Genomic DNA, 18,770 nt, shown 5'->3' with positions numbered 1-18,770 from the left:
GGAGGGGTTGACAGGAGACGGCGTCCAGGGTTCAAGAAGCCATTTGTACAAACCTGGTGATTGTGGAACCTCTGGAATGACAAACCGTGGGAGTAACTCCTGCTTTCCATGCTAATTTACTCATCACTCTGAATATCCTGCTGATGGGGAATTCAGTGCTGCAGCCTCATATCCTCTTGCATAGGAAATATTTAGCGACCCAAGGTATCAGAATCTCTTTTATGGCACTTCCCTGAAAAGAAGATATTACTCAGTTGGCAGGCCCATGGGGTTTCTAAGGGACTCATTCAAACCACATTTACTGTGTACCTGCCAGTACAGAGGGACAGGAATTAGTGATTGAAAATGCCTTTCTCTTATGGATCCAGTGCAGAGTAAGGAGGATCCAACTGCCAAGATGCGTATTGGTAGGTGGGTCCTGTTTCCGTCTGTCGTGGATTCAGGTTAATCCGTGCGAACATTTCCCTGGTGTCTATTGACGCGCACTCGTGGAAGCACAGAATGCACTTACCCCAAGCTCTTGGTCTTTGATCTGGTGTTTGAGGAGCATCAGCTTTAGCTAATGCAGCCCTCAGGCCACAGTTCAGGTTTGGCAAAGATGTGTCCAAAGAAAGCATTTCTGGTTGATTATTTGGTGTTGGATTGTCGGAACTTCTAGTCTTCAGGGTGGTCCATGCGGGAGCCCCTCCAATCTGAGTTTCTTCCTAGGGTAAGTCATCGGGTGGGGTGGAGAATGCAGCATTCCAGGCCAGTCTCATGGACCCTGACTCCTTATGGGACATAGGGTAAGTCTTCAAGTTTTCCTCTTTTGCAAAATGGAATTAATAATATCTGCCATGATTGAGGATTCAGTGCAAGTCTAGGCAATAATGTAAATAAGCGTTTTTGAAATTAAACTCACATGCAAATTTATGATTGAACATACGAATCAGTCGTAGACAGACGTTTTTTGAGCTCTCTTAATGCACCCTGGCTTTTGCTAGGTCCCAATGAGGTTTGCCAGAAATTCAAGGGAGCTAGAGGAAAAGGACTAACTTGCCAGTAAGTTAGCAAACACTGTGGGACTGTGTTATTAGCAGTTAAACCGTAGTGTCTAAATCAGTGTTGTTGGCTGCTTTGCCACAACTCCCTTTCTTGTATTCTGCACCCCATTCAAATTTGGTCCTTTCACGGGGCTGGCCCCGTGGCTGAGTGGTTAAGTTCACGCTCTCTGCTTCGGTGGCCCAGGGTTTCGCCGGTTCGGATCCTGGGTGCAGACATGGCACCGCTCATCAGGCCATGCTCAGGCGGCATCCCACATGCCACAACCAGAAGGACCTACGACTGGAATATACAACTATGTACTGGGGGGGCTTTGGGGAGAAGAAGAGAAAAAAGAAGATTGGCAACAGATGTTAGCTCAGGTGCCAGTCTTAAAAAAAAACAAAACTTGGTCCTCTCATTGCTCAGACTCTTCTCATCTTGCCCATTTTTGTCCCTTACAATGTTCTTTTCCCATTTATTTGAAACTCTCCATATTCCTCAAGGTTCAAACCAAATAACCAGCTCTTTCTTGTCGTCTTTTCTCATTACCCCAGCAGGATGCAATCTCTGGCATATTCGGGGGTTGGCAAACTTTTTCTGGAAAGGGTCAGGTAGTAAATATTTTGGCTTTGCAGGCTACATGGTCTCTGTTGCGTCTACTCACTCTGCCATGGTAGCACGAGAGCATTCATAGACAATACATAAATGAGTGGGCATGGCTGTATTCCAATAAAACTTTATTTACAAAAAACAAGCTGCCAGCTGGATTTGGCCTGCAGGCTCTAGCCAGCCACCCCTGGCAGATGTCATTGTCCACTATGTAGCTTTATTAGTCCTGCACACATTTTTCCTTACCTGCATGTTAGTAGCCTTCTTCAGGGCAGAGGCAGGCGTTTTCACTCTTTGGGATGCCCTGGATGTTGTATGGGTGGGAGAGTGTTCAGTCGACATTCAGCATGAGTGAACAGTGACTGGCTGGCAGTTGGTTTTAGGCATTGGCAACCTTAGTGTCCTTGTGGATGGCTTAGTCCTTCCAGACTTCTGGTGTCCTGTCCCCTCTCCCTGGTCTGATGGAAAGGGAGGGGAGAGGCTCTCCCAGCTTTATGTCCATCTCGTCTCTGTTTTTCTCAGCCAGCTTTCCACTACTTTGAGCAACTACTATTTACAACTCAAAGAATTCTTTATTTATATAGTGTTGGAGACTGTTTACCCGTGTTGAACTAACATTAGGTTTCTTTAAATGTGCTATTAAAATGAAGAGTGGCCATTTGTAACTTCGGGAGCATAACAGCTGGGGTCATGATGTAAGTGAACACAGACACCCTTACAGTTATTTCCAGAGGCCCCGGGAACGGCATTTTTCCTAGGTTATGCGTTACAAAGCAGTACTTTATATGCTGGTGGAGGAAAGTAATATGAAACAAAATCAAACAAAAAACTTCATTACATCTGGAAGATCATTCTGCAACACTGAGCAGATATAAATCTGGTACTTTTGTTTTCATCTGGAAAACCGGCAAGTTAAAATTTTAGTGTGGATGTTGTGATTTTCAATTTTTAGAAGATGTGTAGTATATAAGGACGTTTTTCACGTTCTGATATTAGAAGAATAGCATCTCAAAGGAAGAGAAGCATGCTTTCAGTTTTAGGTAATAATGTTCTTTCTGTTTCTTAGGGCGCATTCAGTTGCTAACCTAGCTATTTGGTTTTCGTCTGCCCGAGCCCCTCCTGGGAGAAATAGGCTGTGGGGGTCCTCTGCATTCGGTTGGGGAAAATGATACGGACAGACTTGTGAGTGAAGCCTTGCTTTCAATTTCACTGGAAGCGAGGCAGATGAGGACCTTGGAAAAGGAGGGTTATTATTTCCTCTGTGGAAACTTTTATCTTTGTTTTCTGAGTGACTGGTAAAAACAATAGTTTGCTGTGGAGTTTCAATAATCAAAGAAGAGGAAATAGCATGTGGGTGACTGCAGCTGGTTGGCAGGCACAGGCCTGGCTCTCAGGGAAGGTGGAATTGACCAAAACCACAGTAAGTGTCTCCTGGTGCAGGGTCGGGGACATTTTCTGTAAGGGGCTAGATAATAAATGTTTTAGACTTTGCGAGCCGTGCAGTCCCTGTCACTACTCAGCTCTGCCGTTGGGGCACGAAAGCAGCCACAGACAATCCATAAACAAATGAGCGTGGCCGTGTTCCAATAAAACTTTATTTATGGACACAACTTTGAATTTTCATATGTCACAAAATGTTATTCTTTTAATCTGTTTCAATTATTTAACAATGTAAAAACCATTCTTAGCTTGCTGACGTACCATAGTGGATGGCAGTTGGCTGCAGGCCGTGATTTGCTGACCCCCAGCAAAATTAGTATGATATTTTTCTTGGAGGAGGGAGGGTGTAACGGTGAACACATTGCATATTCAGTACGTTTTAGTAGATCATGATTTAGATTAATTAATGCAAACTTGTGAAGAAAATCCCCAGTGGAGTGTGGATGACTCCTCAGGAGTCTCATGTTCTTGTCCTTGCCCCGTTAATACAAAGTCGAGCGGCATGTGGACCCTGGTTACCCGTCTGCTGTATGATGGCGTCGGAGGAGATAACTCTGAATGCTTCATGGAGATCCTAACACTTTAGACACCTTGACCACTTTGCTTCAGTTCTTTTTCTGATGATAATTCTTGCAATCTACCTTCCTAAAAGTTATTTAGATGTTTATTGAGAAACGAAAATGCTCTTTACTGTGCAAGGCTTGGTGGTGGTGGTGTGTGTGTGTCTGGAGGGGAATGGTGAGGTAGTCAGAATACAAAAATGTGCATTTCAGTGTTGCAAATGAAAATTTTTTCTATATCGTGAGGATAGAGAAATAGTCTTTCTTATAGTTATAAAAACAATATAGTGGGTAATTATACATTTAAAGTATATTTATTAAAAATAATAAAATTATATGAATAATTCAGAATTCAGCAAGAATATCAGCTGTCAATATTTGCACTGTTACTGTAGTTCCTCAGCTACTCATTCAGGCAACACACATTTATTCAGCACCTACTGTGTACTGGTCTAGGCATCGAGGACCAAAGAGAGCTTCCATTCTTTTAAAAACATTTTTTTTTCTTTTTTTCGAATATCAAGCTTATGTTCTAATGGAAATCTTTTGTTGAAGGTAATGGGGGTGGTTTTATTTGTACTTTTCACAAGAGGTTTGCTTACTCACTACTTGTTTTTCGTGTTTTTCGTTCCAGTTATCTCTCGGCAAATCTCTGAGTCATGGTTTTGAGTGATCAGAGGAAATTTTGTAGTCACACAGGTCTTTGTTGACTCTCCTAGTTTCCCAAAGTTGTTAATCACTGACGATAACCCTGATTCCTCCCCGACAGAGAATGGACTCACTTTTTAAAGTTATATTAGCTACTTTGGAAAGCTCTTCAAACAGCTTAAAACTTTAAGGACGGTCAGCCACATGGGTCCTTTAGAAAATTACTGTGTCAGGTTCCCAGGCGACGCTCACATTAGGCCAGACCGTCAGCCTTCTGAGCAGTGATAACGGATTGATGCTGGTGTTGAATGCCTGTGCATAGTCTACATGCATTATTCAGTGACTACTAACCAAAATTAGGGGTGAAGAAAAGCCCCTGCAAATCCTCATCAGTACCCATTATAAGAGGCTGGCATGCTTGGACTTTATAATAATAGTGTTCTAACAATGGCAGTGATACGTAACCCAGCGATAGTGAGGGCTGGTGCCCCCGTCTGTCCCCTGCAGACCACGCGCCTCTGCTCCGTTCTGGTCAGAGTGGTCACCATTCAGCTTTTCCGATAACATAAAGTTACATCTGGCCTCAGACCTGTCACGCCTTCATTCACTGCTCCTTGGGATCTCCCCCTGCCAACCCAACCACCTGGTTAACTCCTGATAAATCTCACCTTGAAAGGTCCCCTCTTCACTGAAGCATTACCCGGCCTCCCTGGGGACAGAAGGCTCCCCTTGTCATCCGCCCTGTAGCATCCTGCCCTTCTTCAGAGCAGCTGTAATTGATGATTTATGTCATAATCTCAGGGTAAGCTGCATGAAGGTGGAGTCTGTGTTGCCTGTCCTCTATCTCAGCACTTCGTATGAATGGACTCAGTTATCTGGGTCCATCCTCCCGTCGCAAAGGAGGCTTTTGAGGCACAGAGTGGTTAAGTAGCTTGCCCAAGGTTCCACTCCTGTCTGTGGTGGAGCTGGGGTGCCAGCCCAGGGTTGTGAGACCCCAGAGCCTGCCTCTCGCCTGGGCGCTTCAGTTAGAGAATTATCGATGTCAGCTACTCATGTGATTTAGTGAGAAATCATGATGTTTCCTCCTCTCGTGCGTCTCTGTGTCTTTTTTGGGCCTTGATCTTTCATGACTTATATATTTAATTACAATATTTACTGACAAGATTTGTTCAATTACTGTGTGAGGAATTGTTGGATTTTTTAGAAAATTTAATGGCACAAGAATGCATAGGGCCAGAATATTTGGAACCAGGACTGCCTTGGAAAAACGAGGGCACATACCAGGCACCGCTTTCTCTTTAAGCAGCTTAAAGTTGGGCAAGACAGGAAAATACATATGCCTGAAATAATTGGTGTGCAGCCAGTGACAGTGTCCGTCTGCCTGTCTGCATGTCTCATCTTTTCTCCCTGATATCCCAGTGATATTGTACAGGCTGTTAAGTTCAGGAGAGGAGCTCAGAACAGGAACTGGGGATAAGAAAGCAGCTTTGTGGAGTGGCTGGGACTTCAGAGGGTCTCTGAGGCCTGGCCACATTGTAGTAACTAGAGCAAAGATTTCAGCAACTGTACGCAGACAGGTCCTCAGTCCGAACCTCCAGCTTAAATCTCTCTTTTTGGTTCCAGACCCTTATAGCCATTTGCCCACTAGACATGTGCACTCGTGTGTGCCACCGTCACTGCAAAGCCTTCCTGTCCAGAGTGAGTTCATTATCTCACTCCCAACTGTGCTTCTCTTCCACTGTCTTGGAACTCGGAAATGTCGCTCAACCTGGAACCTCACCCGTCATTTCTGCCCCCCCCCCCCATTGCATCCAGTCCCTCTCCGAGTCCCCTCAGTCCCACCACATGAATTTCCCCTCCCTGTCCCTTAGGCCAGGTCACCATTGTCTCTTGCTCCACCTCCTACAGGCGTCTTCTCGCAGGTTGCCCTCCGCATCCACCGCCTTACTCTCCTCTGATTCCTTGTCATGCTGAGGCCAGAGTGATTTTCTTAAAAGACAAATGTCGATATCCTGCCATCTGCTCTAAAGCTTCTCATCTGGCTTTAGGGTAAAGTTTAAATGCCTTGACTGAGCTTTCCAGGCCCTCGTGACCTAGCCCCTGCTTCCAGCCATGTTGGATTTCTTACAGTTCCTCCTACATACTGTACTTTGTCCAGCCTCTGGACCTTCGCAGTGCTGTTCCCTCTGTCTGAATTACTTGTCCCTTCAGTTAGTGATCCTTTCCTCCTCCCATGCACAGGCCTGGAAGCCTTTCCGTGAACCTCAGTACCCCGAAATCCTGGAATAAGGTGACTTCGAACCTCCGCAACTCAAGTCTTCTCTAACGTTTCCCCCTCTTTGCTTGGTGGGTGAGAATGTAGAACTTAGGGCCTCAGTTTCTGCGTGGGCCTCACCCAGTGCCAGGTTCTCCTGGCACCTGTCCTGGCACCTGCCTTCTGGCCTGCCAGTGCATCTGATCTGGGAGACTGGGGAGTGGGTGGGGGTGGGTCAGCAAAGCCTCCGCAGGAAGGCAGCGCATGGAGGGCCGGGCGCCCTGGGCTGGCCTGACACCTGCCCCCTGCACGCCCTGCGCAGAAGCACCGAGCAGCTGGCAGTGTGTGGGCTGGGAGGAATGGGGCTGGGCTCGAGCTTCGGGATTAAGGCAGCCCTTGTGGCAGCAGCTGTGACACAGGGAGCACCTGGCCCTCCTGGAAGGCCCAGGGCTCTTTCTCTGGCCTCCTTCCTTCGCTTCCTGCATTTTCTGAATTGCTGCTAAACGTCGAGGAGACCGAAGCCGGGAGTAAAGCAGGCTTCAGGCACGGTTTCCTAGCCTGGCCTCTCTTTTTGCTCAGGAGCTCCTCTGGATGATGAGTAGAGATGGAAGCCGACTCTGGTGCTCTTGCAAAGCCCCGGGGCCAGCGCCTCCCCAGGGTGCCCTGGCCTTGCATGCGGAGCCCTGATGAGGGTCCATCCCAGGGCCGGGTCTCAGCCACTGACTAGCAGCATGATTTTAGGCAAATCATGTAAACTTCCAACCCTCTGTTTCTTCACCTATAAAGTGGGGCTGCTAATACTTATCTTCCAGGGCTAGAGCCTGAAATAAATGTTAGGAGAATCAAAATCAAAAAGGGTTTGTATATTATGAAACGTGAAAACACTTTGCATGCGCTACTTGTTCATAGTACTATCACTAGTAGGAAATTACTATTACTGCTTATGAAGTTTAAAGAATTTCTGCCCTTTGCATATATTTCATGAATTCACAGACGTTCTAATTCTCCCCGTGTATCATGAACGCAACATAAAATCCTCGATTGTGGAAAAGCACCGCCGCTGACCTCGGACTCGGGAAATGTGTTCCTTACTCAGATCTGTGCTGTTCGCATGCTGTTTTTTGGGGTGACATTTACATAGCACCAGTAAAGCATTTTACCGTCACAGCATTTTTTTTTTTCTGGTGACATTATCTCATAATCCAATCATTATTAGGAGAAAATGTCAGTTGATTTTCGGCATTGCTAAGAACATGAACAAAGAAAATTGTGTAACACAAAACTTTCTGTGTGGCAGAGAGAAATCTAATCCCTCTCCTGATTTCATCAGTGGGCAGTTCACAGCTTTGGGGAGGCGATGAGCCCCACCACTTCGGAGTGACCCACAGGAGGAACAGCCGGGCCAGTGGGATGGGGGATGGGGAACGTAATTAGAGTAGAGAACAGGAAAAAAACCCTTCACAATTCAATTATTAGGATTGTTATGAAGGAACTGTCCTTTGAATTGTTTTTAAGCTAAAGAAATCATGAAACAGTATCTCATGTGGCCATTTCCCCTTGCATGGAGGTTTATATGCCAAAAATTCTTCATAAATCTTCATTAAGATGTCAGAATTCCTTGTGAGGCCTGTCTTCATTTGCATTCCCTTGTGCGGGTATTAACAAAAGACCCTTTATGTCTCCACCCAGCTCGACTTCAGTCATGAACTCCATCTTCCTTTCATTTTTTCATAGAATCTGGTTACTTGACTGAACTTAGTAAATCGTTTCTTGAGGACTTGGTGGAAAGCCAGAGCGCGGCGGTGATGAGGGCAATTTGTGAGGCCGGGGCGGTGGGGACCAGAGGGGGGTCACCAGGGACACTGGCTCCTCCAAGTGAGAGGAACCACATTGTTACCTCAGAGTCTCTTCTTGTCAGATTTGAAGAATTCTTGCCCAAAGTTAGTATTTTTTGCAGTTTGAAAATAGATTCCTACAGTTGAAGCCTAGAGTTGGATGAAGCCTGGTTATTATTATTATTAATTATTACTAGGCTTTAAAAGTAGGCTTTCTCATAAGTTGTTTGAGCATCAGCATGGCCAGTTTATACAAGGATGAAAATGTGAGCTATCTAAGCGGTTTAGCGACCATTTAAAAGTGTGTCCTGGTGACATCAGCCACTGGCGTCTGGGTTCCTGTTGTGATCTTGTGCTTTATACCTGGGAGGTCTGAGACTGGGTCGGGATGTCCTCAGCATCTAGGCCCCGTGGCTGCTGGATTCCGAGCTGCTGAGGGCTCAGGGGGAGAGAGGGAGGGAGCAATGCGGCCGCCAGCCGTCCTCCCACGTCGGGCTGCCTCTGTTCACATCCTTTGCTCCAGATCCTCAGCTCCTTCCAAAGTCGTTGTGAGCAAAAGTATATGCGAATGCTCATTCAAGAGTATAAAAGGTTTAAAAGTATCCTTTTAGGGGTGACTTTGGGGATGAAAAATTCGAACTGAACTTTACTTTGACTTTTCCTCACGTTCCTTCTGAACCTTTCTGAACCTTACATAGATACATTTTTCTCCTGTGGGAAAACTTTATTTTTTCCTCATCTCTCCTCCTCCCCCCAGCACTATTTGAGTGCCTCCAAATACATATTGATAGTTTTTCTGGTTGGACCTGGTTTGTGGTTGTTAGTGGTGAATGTGAAGATTAGATGTGGTCCAGGCTCAAAAGGAGTTTAAAATCTGACAGAAATAAGACCTACCACAACCACTAGTGTAAATCTCTGTGGATAAATGTAATTGCGAGCATAATGCCCCCCGTCTGACGTCGTGCCTCCATCTAATCCCTTCTGTAGGGAGGCGGCCGCTCCACACCATGTGGATCGTGGCTGCTTACTCGCTCTCCTGCCTTTGGGACTATTTGCTGGGTGTTACAAACATGCACATCTTATTTCTCAAGGAGACTAGAGGATCCTTAAAAGGTGTGCAGGGAACAGGATCTTGTAAAAAAAAAAAAAAATCTACAAAAAGTTTTTTCATCTCTTAGGTCATACTGCTTTGTTTATAGTGACGTTATAGGATGAAGACTTGGGACATGTGTGGGTTTGGGGGTATTTGGCTGGTTGTTAACTAGAAAAGTATTGGGTATAAACTATGGAAAAGTTTTCAGGGGAAGACTGACCTTACAGTTTCAAGAAAAGGAGAAATAGTCATGCCTGGTCACTTTTTTTGGTTGCTTCTTTTGAAATATGCACCCACCCCTTAAAATTTATGTATTTTGGAGTTCAGAAATGTTGATTGATTAGAACCTGAGCATGGCTGTGTTTTACTGAAATAATATGATTTTTTTTTTTTTTGGCTTAAAACATCAATTATTTGTTTTGCTCCCATATCTGCAGTTTGGACGGAGCTTGGCAGGGACAGCTTCCCTTTGCTCTGCTGAGTGTCAGTTGGAGTGGCTTGACGGGTGGCTAGGAAGCCCTTTTCAAGGCAGCGCACTCCCATTGCCAGCGCGTTGGTGTTGGCTGTCAGCTGGGCCTCAGCTTCTTTCCTTGTGGGTCTTCCTGCTGACTGCTCGAGCTTCCTCATCCCATGGTGGCTGGGTTTCAAGAATGACCATTTTCCAAGAGACGGAAAGTGGAAGCTGTGACTTTCTTAACCTTTGAACCTGGGAACTGGCACCATATTCTCTTGGTCAAGCAGTTGATAGTGTGAATTTTAGATAGGCAATTTCATGACTTACGGAAACACTTTATTTGAACTTCATTTAATGTATCAAATGGGTGCCCCCAGGGTGGCTCCTGTCTTGGGGAAGGTGGCCTTATTCTTACCAAGGAGTAAAAGAAGGTGCCAAGTCCGTGAGGTATAGTCAATGCTTGTTATAGGGTGAGCGTTACTCTTCCCGTTCAGGCGAGTGGAGTGTCAGGGACCGAGGACTGGATCCCAGCTTGAGCTTCTTGGAGGGGTGAGGAGGGCACACGTGCCTTAGGGTTGGGTGAGGAAGTTGGCAGGCTTCTCTTTTCCCTCTTGGCCCTGTGACTTTAGTAGCCCAGCTGATACTTACCTAGCGCTTACTGTGTCCCAGGCACTTGACACATAGTAGCTCGGTTGTTTTCCCATAGGAGACTGTGTTACAGGTAGAATCTTACTTAGAGCACTGATACTGAGTCTTGATAGTGACCTGACCTTTTGAGGAGATGGTTGTTAATGATCCCTTGCCCTGTTTTATTACTCTGTAGAAAATATACCTTGTTGCTATTTAAAGATATTCTAAAGATATTCTGAAAATTCTTGGAATTTTGATGTTTTTGAACACATACCTCATATTATTGTAGTTTCTCTTAACACTAGAGTAGATGTTATCTTGGTGTATTTTACTTTTAAGTTAAAGACAATCTGATTAAACAAGAATCCGAGTGTTTTAGTTTGGGATATGAGCACTGTCAGAGTTGGGCTCTTCCCGCAGTCGAGTCTCATTTCCACTCGATACCGTGGAACAGTGTTGCGGTTGAGTATGATGAGCACCAGAGCGGGGCTGTCCCCTCTTTGCAGCCGAGGTCAGTTGGCAGCCAGCATATACTGTTTCTTTACTTTGGAAAGGTTTTGCTTGGGCAAAGACTCACTTTTTTAAACCAAATCCTGCTTTTCATCTGTTTTTGATGGCAGTTGACCATATTTCCCAGCCATTTGCAAACAGTGCCTGTCTGGCGGGATTTCCTGGGCACAGAGCCCTTGACGACCATTACCGGCCAACTTTTTTTTGAACTTCAGTGATTAACCTGGTTATTTGTTCTGCATTTTCTGCCATGGGAACCAATAAGCTTATCTTTTTGAAACTAGCAAAGGGTCCAAGAATAATCCATTTGCCAGTTAGACCTATTGTTTTCCCCAGCCTGTTAACTTGCACGCATCAAATCTTCCTTCCACAATCCAGCTACTAATCTCCAAGTCAGTACTGTGCAGAGTGATGGTAATTTCGGAACCAGGTTCCCGTGGCAGACTGTTGTCACTGCACTTTTGGAATCCTTACCTTATAGACCGATGTAATCCAAACATGGCAGGAGTGAAATATAGGGGAGTAGGATTAAAAATTGGTTGGTTAAAGATAATTTTGTAGTGCAAATATCATTAAATTGCTCTTATGCACAGATAATAATTTTTAAAGCCCATACGTTAATGACTTATTCTCAATAGTAAGGTGGTCATTTTTCACCCTGTAAAAATAAGCAAAAGATCAAACTTGGTGGCTGCCACTGTTTGACTATTGATGGTGGCTGTCCTCAAAAAGGGGAACAAAGGGGGCTGGCCCCGTGGCCGAGTGGTTAAGTTCGCGCGCTCCGCTGCAGGCGGCCCAGTGTTTCGTTGGTTCGAATCCTGGGCGCGGACATGGCACTGCTCATCAAACCACGCTGAGGCAGCGTCCCACATGCCACAACTAGAAGGACCCACAACGAAGAATATACAACTATGCACTGGGGGGCTTTGGGGAGAAAAAGGAAAAAAAAATAAAAATCTTTCTAAAAAAAAAAGATCATCTACAGAAGATACTTAAAAAAAAAAATAAAAGGGGGAACAAAGCCCTCTAATAATGGAAGACTGGAGAGACCCACTGGGCTGGTACCCAGAAGAACAGTACCCATGCCCGGGTCATTTCTTTCTGCTTCTTGGGTGGGTTGAGATGGTCTGTGAGGTGTGAGTCTCGTGCTTCTTGCTGTCGCTTAGGAATGTGGCACAGTGAAGCAGAAGACAGATTAGCAAGGAAGTTAGATTAGATGATGTCTAAGGTTTTTTCCATTTCTTACCATCCCAGGTGTGCATGGGACGATATATGCATTTTTGTCTCCTAGGAATAAGCTCTTTGATTGTAAGGCACGTGAAAGAAAAAAAAGGTGCTTTGATTTGAGAAGTTGTGTCTGCTAACAGCTTTTCAGAAGCACTGCCTTTGTGTTAAGTGAATGTTACTGGATGCTATTGATGATGAAAATATTTATTCAGTGGAGCAAGCCTGCCCTGAAGATACCTGCTAATCTAGTCTATTCTCTAGGCTACCTGAGGGCTTTATGTCACACCGGCAGCTCCAGGAACACAGGAGTTCTATTGGGAAAAGTTACCTCCATATTGTAGTAGATGCTGTAGGATTTGTGGTCTTGGTAGTCAATGACTAGACCATTGCTAGACATATTTGGGTGAGTATTAAAGAATATGGATATTTTAATTATCGGTATATTTACTCAGTGACACAAAGCTTGGTGGGGGAGGGGCGGGCTGATCTGTTCTTGAAAATGATAACACTATGGTCTGCATTTAGAAGTGTAACTGTTAGTCCTTATAGAAAAGTCTGTTTAAATGTGTTTTTTCCCTCAAGAGCTCAAAAGTTAAATATAAAAAGGTTAAGACCCTTAGCTTTGATACTCATAAGTGTCACTAAAATGTTGAGAAATTGATTAACAGTTTATTCATTTTTGTTTAGTGAGCCAGCTTCTTGTATGTACGAAACTCTGGGGACAGAACAGGCAAAGGTGTCACGAAGCCTCACCCCTCCCACCCCCTCACTGAGAGGTTCCCCTGCCCCTGCAGGGCACGGAGCTTAAAAACACCACTTCTGTTTATTTTGCTAAAAACAATTCCTGGATGATTCTTCTCCTAGCAGTTTTCCCATTTCAGTTGAGTTTTATCTCCTTGAAGAGATCTGGGAAGAAAGCGTGCCAGTTGGGAGGTGAAAGAGAACAAAATGTGGAAAACGCAAATTTCTCTAAATGCAGGCTTTAGAAATTCAGCTGTGTAGCACCGAGACCCGAGCTAAAAGCACAGATTGCTTTTCTTGAACTGAAGCTCCACTTCAACTGCTTTTCTCCCCTTTGAACCTCAGCAGTGGAATCTCATTCCTCAGGGAGAGGGGAGTGCTGCCCTCATGTCTCCCCCCTCCCCTGTCTCTCTCTGTCTCTGTCTTAATACCTCCTCAACCTCCCCAGGTGTGATTGAACCAGGTAGTGAGCCGGCCCAGGACAGCCAGTAGGAGATCAGAGCCCGTGGTCCCCATCGTGGTGGCCGCTGTGAACCAAGCAGGAGGTGACATGCACAGTAAGCCGGCCACGGGAGCTAGGGACCTGGCGGCCTGTGTCTGTTTAGAAAGTGATGTCTTGCTCTGCACAGAGCCCACGGGGAATTCTTGAACTTGACTGGGCTTAATTCTTTAAAATATTTATTTTCTTTTAATTTTAGACTCAGATTCTTAAGATTCTGAGTACTGTCTTCTTTTTTCTTCCAAGGGACACTAACAACAAGATTAAAGAACATTTCAGGAGTGCTTAGCTTGCCAGGCAGACTGGAGTCCGAATTCCTATACTATTTATAAGCTATGGGGCTTCAGGCAAGTCTCTTAAACTTTTTGAACCTCCATTTCCTCATTCATAAAATGAAGATAGTAATTTCCCTTTGCAGGATTAGTGTGAGTATTAAATGAGATAATGATGCAAGTAGAATTCTTGAGATCCCTTTGGAGACCAGCAGCTGGTGGGTAGCTAGTACTCACAGCTTCAGGGAGGCGCCCTCTGTTATATCTTGACTTTGGCATTGTGCTCTGATTTTGCGCTGTTAGCTCCGCGTCTGAGAAACAGAGATGGTAGGAAGCATCCATTGCGAGAACTTGCCTTTATGGCTTTGTCAGGCACTGTCGCGTGGTCAGGGATGACCATCACTCTACCTGAGATGGACCAGCTCCACCCACCTGAAGGCGCACACGCCCTTGAATACAGATGCTGGTTATTTTCAAACAGATGCAAAAAATCTGTATGTGCGATAACATTGATAAAGGGAGGGGGCTTATTTCGGAAAAATAATCACTCACTTCTCAAAAAGATTTGCAACCAAATTTTTCTTCAGAGGGGCCTCTTTCTGTGTATTTGAAATGTGCTGAAAACAAACCAAACGAAAAAGGGTTTCAGCATAAACTTTGAGTGGCCCAGAGTGCAGTGCGCAGTGTCTGAGCTGGACGGCCTTTTTCCTTACATGTGGCCTTCTCGAGCCGGTCCTCCGTCGTTCCCATCACTTACTATTTGCTATTTTAAACTGAGCTTCAGAATGCTTAAGCTCATGTTCAGAGCTCATCTTCAGGTGCTGTTTTAGTTGTGCGCCCTCCTTCGTGGTGGATCCTGGAGGCGTGGATGATTTTAGGAAGCAGCATGGAGACAGAAGTCATATTGTCAGCATAAAACAGAGGGAAAGTCCCTGAGTCTTTTTGATCTTCTGTTTCCTCATCAGTAAAATACTACTTCTGGCATTGCTTACCTAACAGTTATTGTGAAGCCCAGCAATAATCGCAAACGCTTATAAACAGCTATGATGTGCCAGGCCCTATGCTAAGAGCTTTACAGGCCTTAGTAACTGTAATTTCAAGATAACTTTATGGGGCGATACTTTTGTCCTAATAATGATAATGGTAGCTAATGCTTATCGATGGCTTTCTGCCCGCCACGCTTTGTATGTCGTGGGTATTGGTGGGAAACTGAGACACAGAGAGATTAAGAAACTTGCCCAAGTTAATACAAGTGGTAAGTCTAGAGCTGGCCTTGGAACATGGTCTGGCTCCAGACCGCTTTTTTTTTTTTTTTTAAATAACATTAAAAAAAATTTTTTTTTCTTCCCCAAAGCCCCAGTACATAGTTGTATATGCTAGTTGTAAGTCCTTCTAGTTTTCCTGTGGGACACTGCTGCAGCATGGCTTGATGAGCGAAGCGTAGGTCCACGCCCAGCATCCAAACTGCTGGACCCCAGGTTGCTGAAACGTAGTGTGTGAACTTAACCACTCATTCATGGGGCTGGCACCCCAAAAAACTTTTTTCGTTAAAATTTTTTTCCAGTTTTATTGAGATATAGTTGCTATATAACATTGTATGAGTTTAAGGTGCACAATATAATGATTTAATATCCGTAGTGATTGCAAAAGTTTAGTTAATGTTGTCACCTCACATAGTTACACTTGTTTTTTCTTGTGATGAGAACTTTTCAGATTTGCTCTCGTAGCAGCTTTCACATACACAGGACAGCACTGTTAACTACAGGCACCACGCTGTGCATGACATCCCAGGACTTGTGTACCTCTGAACTGGAAGTTTGTACCTTTTGACCCCCTTCACCCATTTCCCCCACCCCTCACCCCTCCAGGCCTCTTAATCACTGTTCCATGTCTCCATTTTACAGATGAAGAAGCTGAGAAAGAGAGAGGCTGAGTGACTTGTGCAGGGTCACCCAGCTCGTAATGGGCAGAGCTGGCCTTCACGCCAGGTTCGTTCTGACTCTGCTGCCCGCACTTTGGCCCGCTGTGCAGATGGCCCGGAGTCCGAGGCTATGGGACCAGGGGCTGCGCTGAGGGCTTTTGCCCCTGCTGTCATAACAGCCGAGAAAATGCATGCTAGGGGCAGGTCCCCCTCAAAGGCCCACTGCACTTGAGCTGTTGCCTTGTGTCTTAAAATCCACAATTTCTTGCTTCCCGAGGTGAGAGAGCCACAGAGAAGTGGGCGTTCCTTTTCTAAGTTAATCGGTGCTCTGAGCTGGCAGCAGGTTCCAGATGCTTCTCCTGGAGACCTGTGGTGCCAGGGCTTGTGTGGGGTCCAGCAGGGGCATTAGAAGTGCCAGAGCCAATTCCCCAGTGGAGAAAGACCCGGAAGAACAAAAGGAACTCCTGAAGGCTGTTGTTAGAGTGGCGGCGTGTGAGCGAGCAGGGCAGGAATGGGATGGCTGTGGAAACATCCTAGCAAGTTGCAGGTTTCCGAAGAGACCTGTCTTTCTCTTGGGACTCTCACCATCCACTCCGATAAGCCTTGTTCCAACTGAAGCGGAGAGGGAAGTGTGCCATGTGACTTTGTTTACACAGAATCCGAATTCTAGGTCCGCTAAGCTGAGGGAGTCTCCCCGTGCCCTACCGATTTATGGAGAACTTTGAAAATTAATTGGGAAGGAATTCTGCTGAAATTTCATTTGATAACTTGAGACCAAAAAGACTTGGGAAGGATTTTATTGTGAAAGAGAGAAGAAGTGTCACAAAAGTTGCTATTTTTGACATTTTAGGACACACAATTTCAAACATGCAAGCAGAGAAAACAGTGTAATGGCCCACCATGTACCCCTCCGCTGGGCTGAAGGATGGCGAGCATTTGCGGTGTTTGTTTCATATATGTTTTTAAAGGAAGTATTTCAAGCAAATAGTACCTTTGATATCTTAACACTAAATGTCTTCTTCAGTAGATCTCTCTAAAACATAAGGATGTTTTCCTACATAACAAAGTTACCATTTTCTTACCTGACACCTTTAAAAATAATTTTTTCTCTTCATTTTGAACATTTTAAAACCTGAAGTAGCATTGAAAAAGTGTACTTTTCTTCATCTAGATTCACTAATTCTTAGCATTTTGCCCTATTTCTCTCTGTGTGTATTCTTTTCTTCTTTTACTAAACCATTTGAAAACAAGTTACAGGCAGCATGAGATTTCGCCCTGAACACTTGCGCATGCGTCTCCTAAGAATACGGACATTCTTGTGCACAATAACAAATGCCGTGATCACACCCAAGAAGGTTAACCTTAGTGAAGTCATAGAACCTAATATGCAGCTCTTCAAACTCTCTCCATGCTGAACCACCGTTTGTAGCTGAGTGTGTGTGTGTGTGTGTGTGTGTGTCCAGGATCCAGTCAGGATTCACATATTGTCTTTAGTTGTTATGTCCCCCTTTTGATCCAAAACAATGCCCTTCTCCCCCTTAGTATTTAGTTTCTTTTTCACAACGTTAACTTTTTTTTTTTTTTTAAGATTTTAGACCAATACCCCACATGGGTTCCTTATGATTAAATTAGGTTAAAAATTTGACAAAAATACAACAAATCATGTTGTGAATTTCTGATTGCACCACATCGAGAGACAAACAATAGGGGCCGGCCCGCTGGCATAGTGGTTGTTTGGGTGCTTCGCTTAGGTGTCCTGGGGTTTTTGCAGGTTCGGATGCTGGGTGCAGACCTAACACTGCTTGTCAAGCCACACTGGTGCAGCATCCTATGTAAAATAGAGGAAGATTGGCACAGGTGTTAGCTCAGTGACAATATTCCTCCTCACCAAAAAAAAAGATCCAAACAATAATTTCTTAATATCCTCGAATACTCAGTACATATTCAAATTTTCCCAATTGTCCTGGATGTGTTTTTTTACATTGGTTTGTTCAAACCAAATATTGTGCACCATTTAAAAAAAAAAAGAGTAGAAAAATAAACTACAGTCTTAATTCTATTCCTTGTAAACGCTTTAGGTTAATTCTGCTTCTGCCAGATGGCACCTACATCCCTTTTTCTTTTATAGAAATTACTTCTAAAAATTGAAATAAGTTCTCTTAGTTACTTTTAAAAATGAAGTATAATTTTTGTACAAAAGTATACAAATCTTACGTTACTGCTTGATGAATTTTTGCAAATTGAACACACCCACACGAGCAGCCTTCCAAGTTCACGCCTGCCCCTTCTCAGACCCTCGTGCCCCCCAGGCGACACTCTCCTGATGGCTGGTGTCATGGATTCGGTTGCCTGCTCAAAATTACTTCTGTTTCCCTAAAAGAGGGAGCACAAATTAGTGAAGCCATAAAAGATATGTATATTTTAGTGGGCGAATTACGAAAGCCCACCTTCAATCAAAGACATTTTAAATGATATACTGTATACATTTTCACACAAAATCATTCCCACAACAATGTTTTACATAATGGTTTCATTCACTGGCTCCTCCTGCTTCCCCGAGAAGTGGGATTTCATCCAAAACGCTAAAGGTTAAGTTATCAATAGAACTCAAAGGGCATTTTGTTTCCATTTGTATAAGTCGTTTAATGTTTTTTAAGTCCACGCATATGTTAACAATGGAGGCAGTCAATTATAGGGGAGCTTAGCAAGGCATTCCTAGAGTTCCCCTCCGTGGGGAGCAGTGTCGAGGCGAATTCAGGAAAAGAGCAGCTCTTTTCACTGAGGGAAATTATTTTAATTAGTAACTTTCAAAGGATAATAAACAGTCAAATAATTCTGAAATCTCCTGGCTTTGGGACAAGTAATTACAATGAGCATGCAGTTAAAAAAAAAAAAAAGAAAGAAAGACAACTAGCATGGGGGCATGGACAACTAATTAAATGCAAGTAATTACCTTGAGGGCCTCGTGACAGTTTTATGGCACATTAACAGTGTGGAAGAGCGTGCATCCTGCCTCCTAGTAAGAAAGCCGCCAGATGGCACCGCATGTGCCAG

At 44.4% G+C, this 18,770-nt stretch overlaps 1 protein-coding gene across 1 annotated transcript in view; it reads left to right on the top strand.

Annotated features, from left to right (window-relative positions):
* The window catches only part of WWTR1 (WW domain containing transcription regulator 1), a 120,537-nt gene that overhangs the window by 37,596 nt on the left and 64,171 nt on the right, over window positions 1-18,770 (top strand). The gene's annotated exons all lie outside the window — the stretch shown is intronic.

Source organism: Equus przewalskii, chromosome 15 (assembly GCF_037783145.1).
Source record: "Equus przewalskii isolate Varuska chromosome 15, EquPr2, whole genome shotgun sequence".
NCBI lineage: Eukaryota > Metazoa > Chordata > Mammalia > Perissodactyla > Equidae > Equus > Equus przewalskii.
This window is presented reverse-complemented; position numbering and strand designations above follow the sequence as displayed.